Source organism: Phalacrocorax carbo, chromosome 3 (assembly GCF_963921805.1).
Source record: "Phalacrocorax carbo chromosome 3, bPhaCar2.1, whole genome shotgun sequence".
NCBI classification, from domain to species: domain Eukaryota; kingdom Metazoa; phylum Chordata; class Aves; order Suliformes; family Phalacrocoracidae; genus Phalacrocorax; species Phalacrocorax carbo.
The window spans coordinates 117,100,642-117,106,974 of NC_087515.1; positions in this window are offsets into that span (position 1 = coordinate 117,100,642).

The window sequence follows — 6,333 nt, forward strand, 5'->3', positions numbered from 1 at the left end:
ATGAAAATAGTATAAAAGTTTTCTAAATAATGGTGCCCTTAAATAAATAACTTCTTGCAACTTTACAACCTTAACCAAGACCCTATCTGTATATATTGTATATATTATAAATAGTATGTAACAAATATAATAATAAAACATAATATAACAAAATATATTTTAAACATAGTGTATACTGTAACTATAACTACCATAGCTATTTATTCGATAACCTGTGCTTTCGCCTTCCTAAAAAAACCTGTTTCTAGTGGATAATTAAATGTTTCCTGCTTCTAACATTAACTTTATCCATGCAACTGAGCAGGCGAACACAGAGGTATGATTTACGTGGGCAGGGCATATTAAAAAAGGCAACAAGTTCTACTGTCAGTATTAAGAAGCACCAAAAAGAATGAGCCTGAAAATCTAATAGACGAAACCTTTAAAAAGAGAGAGAGAGAGAGAAAGGAAAAGAGAGAAAAGAGGAAAAGAAATAATGTTTAGTCATAGATGGGACAAGCTAGGGGTAGAAAAATTTAGAAAAGCTGTAAAATAAACGCTGGTTATAAGGCAAGGAAAAAGGGCAGGGTCTTCAGTGGTGGAGAACAGAGTCCTCTGCGCCATACCCTTGTCACCCAAACACGACTGTCCTAAAATCTAAGCAGGCAGGAAAAATACCGGTGTTTTGTATCACCAGAAGTACAGTGGGAAACCTATGGTGAATCTTTGAAAGGTTGAAGGCTTGTAAGACTCGGAGCGCAATGTGCTCGTTGTCTCTCTTTCTTCCACTGTGAACCTCTGCGAAGAGTTAGGTTGCTCTCCTTTTTATTCTCCCGTCAGGCAGTTGCAGGCAGCAGTAAGGTCTCCCCTAAGCCTTCTCATCTCTAGGCGGGACAGACCCACCTCTCTGGGCCTCTTTCCACACTCGATGTCCGCCAGCCCTCTGATCAGCTTGGTGACCCTCCTCTGGACTTGCTCCAGTCTGTCAGCCCACCAGGTCCCCCAGGTCTTCATTCTGGGAAGCTGCCCCCGGTCACCCCGAGCCTGTGCTGCTGCGTGGGGTTAGCCCGCCCGGCGCAGGGCTTTGCAGCCCCCAGGGCTGCTCCCGGATCTTTTCGCCAGCCTGTCCATGTCCCTCTGAATGGCAGCTTTGCTCTCCAGTATATTAACCACTTTCATATAATCTGAAAACCTCTATATGTGCAAAGTTTACCTATTAAAAAAAAAAGGGAATGGTTTTACTCAAATGTATTAATGGGGCTGTTATAGCACTGAGTTTAATTTGTTAGGCAAAATTCATGGAAGCGTTCAGAGCAAATGAAAAAAAAAAAACCCACAAAGTTAATATGCCATTCATGTTCATCAGCAGACTGAAGGACAAACTTGTTTTTTGTGGGATTGAATGTGATTAAAATTAAGATTTAGCAACTTGCCAAGAAATTTATGACTGCAGTTTAAAATCAGTGGTCCTCACCCCTGGGTTAACTGCGTGCTTATGAAAGGTGTCTCGAACAAGCACATAGCGCTTTATTTCAGAATGTGAAATATGTAAGAGCTAAATAAAATTTGTAATTTAACACTTGTATGTTGTCTCTTACCCAGACTATTGATCCATTTTATAATTATTAGACTGAACTGCAGGCTGTGCCCAGAGCGTAACTTCATTTAGCACCAAGATGAAACATGGTTTCTATTAGCAGCATGCAGAAATTCTGCACATCAGTGCTAGGACATGGGGGAGGAAGAAATGAGCAGATACTGATGAGGAGGTTCACTGGATGAAATGGAACAGCCCGAGCTGAAATGTAATCACAGCAATTGAAAAATAGCTCCCTTCACAAACACGCAGCTTCAGCTGCACAGCTCAACTAGGAATAGTCACGACTGAGCTCTTAATGCAATTTTCCTGGCTATTGGAATTTCATGTAAGATTTACCCAGTTCTGGAAAATTCATCATGCTGCAAAATGAACCATTCAGAGCACAGGGCACAAAAGCCCATTTTAATAACAGGAAAGCAAGGGTACAAACCTTGAACTTCCTCTGGGACCACTAGATGCTATCCCAGTTTTTTAAAAACCCTGTGAAACCACTATCACACATGGCAAAGGCAATCATCAAGCTGTTCATGGAGAGTAAAGGAAACACTTGGAGATAACCTATATCGTACTTTATTATTTATTAAATTTGAACATATGCTTTAAGGTACAAAAGGAGGTGTTGCTGATGATCTTGAAATATTTGCAACAGGTAACTCTCCACCTCTTCCATGAAAAACTGAAATACATCAACTCCATTACAGCAGACAGATTTTTTGGAAACAAATATGACAGCTGATACAATGAAGCTGCAGTAAATGCTAATGGGGTTCTCCTACCAAACCAGATTCTATTATTTTGATAATACCTGTTACTTTTCATTTTCTGAGCAAAATAAACATTGTTAGGCTCCCCTTCCTCCCCCAGCTTTGCCCTTTCCTTCTGGCTCAAGTAGCCGATAGACATTAAAGACCAACCACATAGTCGAACCTCCTTTCAACTTCTGTTAACAGGGGTATTAAAAAGGCATTCCTAAGTATCAGCTGAAAACCACTAGGTAATAAACTCCCTACTTAAAAGGTGGGTAGGTGTAAATTCCACACGTAGGCCTTTTCATCTGGGAAGCCAGTTGCTTGGAGATCAGATGTTTTAAATGAATTGCGAAGCTGATGTCACTTGTCAGTCGATGGAGACTGCCTCTATTTGGAGGATAAAATACATACGTTTGAGGATGTAAAGCAAATAGATAGGTCCTGATCCTGCCACGGCAATGCCAGAGAGATGCTTGTCTCTATGCAAAGCTCTGGTGGAATCAGTGGTACCTGACTACTTCTCCATAAGCAAGCTCTTAGTCTGGCATTTTGAAGTTGTGCCCTTGAGAAAATTAAAAGGTTTAAATGCTTAAGGCAGGATTCTTTCAACAGGACTAGAACTGGCCTATTTCTGGTCTTACTGCAAATATATAACAACGTTTTCTCATGCTGGCCACAGGGTTTGTTTGGCCAAAGGTGGTAATAACAGTTAGAAATCCAATTTACACATGGTTTTCATTGGTTGTGTTAAGGGTTGTGGGATCCCTTTCATCGGGCTGGACACAGGATCAATCCTGGTTCTCTTATTGCCTTCTTTCCCTCTGAGAACTGTAGCTGGCTGTTCATCGTATTCTTTGGCATACTGACCTCAAAAAAAAAAAAAAAAATCTGTATTTGTTGACCAGCTTGCTTACCTAGAAGTCTTGTTTATTTCAGTTGAGGTTGGACCCAGGTTAAGTCATCTTCCACAAGTAGAGAAAAATCTGTGAAGTCTATTCATTTTTAAAAAAACACATCTGTCCAAATTGAGGGCAAGCCTTAAAAAGGAGAGAGGTATTGTCTGGTGGCTAACGTGACTCTGGATAACAAATGTGATGGATCCTTTCCTTCCTTTATTGCCAGTTTGGGCATAAACCGAGGTGTTCAACACTATTTTTCAGAAGTGTTGGACACCTGCTGCGTGTGCTGAAGTCAGTGAGACCTGCAGCTGCTCGCTCCACATTTTATACACAGGCGACTGACTCCTCGTCCGTGCCTCTGTGAAGCAGGACGGTAACAGCCACCTCCGCCGCGAGCGGGCGGTGTAGCAGCTAATACTTGGGAAACCCCTTGTTAAATAAGAGATTAAGTGACTTTAAAAGTTTTGGGAGATAGATATTTTTTCATGGTACAAACTGCAAGATGGGGCTTTATCATCCAAGTGCTCTACAAGGATATTAGTACGATCTGCTTCTTGTCAATAAAATAAGACTGGACTTCTGTCCTAATTGTAAAGGAGGCTGACTATTATGGGATTAGTGTTGTTGAAACACATTTATCCATGTTTACTGTTTCAGCTTGTGTTCTTCCCATCCCTTCTGCAACGAATTCAGACATACGAGCAGGGAACCCTTCATTTTAAAGGAGATGAAGATTTAGAATAAATTCAGAATATTCAGAATAAATTACTGAAATTAAAGTCAAAACTATCAGTCAAGCAGAAAATGCCTTATTATTTTTTAAGTGTCAGTTCATATTTCATTGGTGTTAGCCTCATCTCTCACTACCCTTCAATGTTTTGATGTTACTGACAGACAAAAAAGGAATTCCTAAAATTTATGCAGAGATAGAATAAAATAAAGATTGTAAACCCTTTTTTATTTTTTTTTCATGGATTAACTTTCTAGGAAGGTGCCACCTGAAATATTAGGCTATAAGCTCTTCAGCAAGAGCATCAAACAGTCATAGGGTATAGAAAAATAAACCAGCCTGTAGCCATGCCTCCCTCTGTATGGCACTTTTTAAGGCCCTGTTATAAAACACCACTGTGAACTGTTCTACCATTTCCAGTAGTTTTTGCCTGTTATCATTGTCCCTACTTTGCAAGATCATTTGCTCACTGAGGATTCTCATACCTGCAGGTGGAAACATAGCACTACCCAAGACTAACATCCGAGAACAGCTACGTACCATGAGACTGTTGGCTTACACAGGCTATGGACCTTACAGCGATTGTGGGGAGAGACCTTACATAGCTTCCTGACCAGCCAAAACTGGGCCACACCTCCTGTGAGTACATTTTTGGGAATCTGGGGGCTGTGGGTAGAAATGGGTGGTTATTTCTCAAAATTGAACCTCTGGCTGCATCTTTACCAGAAGGGCAGACAGAGCCACAGCCCTTTCTCTGGCTCTGAAGAGCTGTGCATTACAGCAAAGCTTGCTTTCATGTGGGCAAACCCTTTGCTCACCCCTGTGCCCCTGGTGGCATCCCCTGAAGCGCAGTCAGGTGGTGTTTGGGACATAACTATTTGGGTCCAAGCTAAAATAACACCAGGGAGCACGATGGTGATAAAATGGGATGCAAGGCAGTTTTCAAGTATGAGCATTAGCCCAACATTATCTGTAGAAAAGCCTGTGATTTTTTCTGTGTAACAGTTTATAAGAGCATAAGCTTGTAAGATCCCATGATTTTTCATGGAACCAGAGCAGTTGTCCACATACTCTAATATCCTGCCTTGGTCACTCTAAACATTTACCTGTAGGATATAAGAAAAGATATAGCTATTGCTATGGTTCACATTACTCTTCCCTGCTTAGTCTCACCCCAACTCCTATATATAAGAATAGAGATTAAATCTGACTGTGTACACCTGTCATTTACAGCAACAGGCATGAACAGAATCTTTTCTCGCTTTGTGTCTGAGCAACATTTTCTATGATTTACCCATAGATTAAGGGTATACATTAACTGGCAACATGTATTGTTTATAGTCAGCAAACAAGTGACTTGTAATATTTGCTTCTGAATTTGACTGCATTTAATTAACATTTGATTCCAAAATCAAGACTTCTGAGCAGAACAGTTTATATATATATGCTCATTATGTGTATTTTTAATGTATTTGTATATATAGACACATACATATATTTGCGGGCTCCTTTTTCTTGGCAGACAGAAGTTTCCCTCCTCTTTCCCCTTCCCCCTCCTGATTTTTATCCATTTGTAGACCTTTAATTGTTGTGTTTACCAAAAAAAGGGAAAGACATAAGGGCAGGGGAAATATCAAATGGAAAAAGGCACTATAAACACAAAAACACAGAGGAAAAGAAAAAGAGCAGGAGAGAGATTTTAATGGGGACAAAACCAAATCCCCTATTTATGCTAAATTGGACCTTATGTTTAACTTGTGGCCTTGTAACCATTGTCTTGGTGCTCAATGAAATTCATTCAGCTCACTGAAGCCGCAGAAAATACCTGTCATTTCATCTTGTCTTCATTTTAATTTGTAGCAGGCATTTGTAATTCTTAGAACTGTTTCAGCCCATTTTCCTTAAACAAGGAGTAGAGGAGAACTCGGAATACGATCGGGTAACCATAAACCCCCAAGGAATCCTGACTGTGGTGAGCTGTGCCCTGAGTTGCTGTGTGGGGTAGATGTCATCATGTCAAACTTCTCAGCCTGGGCTAAAATGCTAAAATCCTTCACTTTTTGGTTCTTTCTTACTCAGCATAAAATCAGTACATCTCCCACAAGCTGCTTCCCAACGTTTGGATCCCAAACATTTAAAAATTCAGAAAAGCCTTCCTAATGACTACAACAATATTGGATTTTTATTTTTTTTTCCCTGAGTGGCCGTAGTGAGGATTTCACAATCAAAAAGAAGCAGTGTATCCCAGAAAGCCTCAGCTTGCTTCGGGTCTGTGTCATTCAGGGCCATTCCCTGCCTTTTGTCGGAGGGGATTAAGGCCCACACAGAGATCATAGCACAGGAGAAATCTCAAAAATAACTCCTACTTTTCCTCCT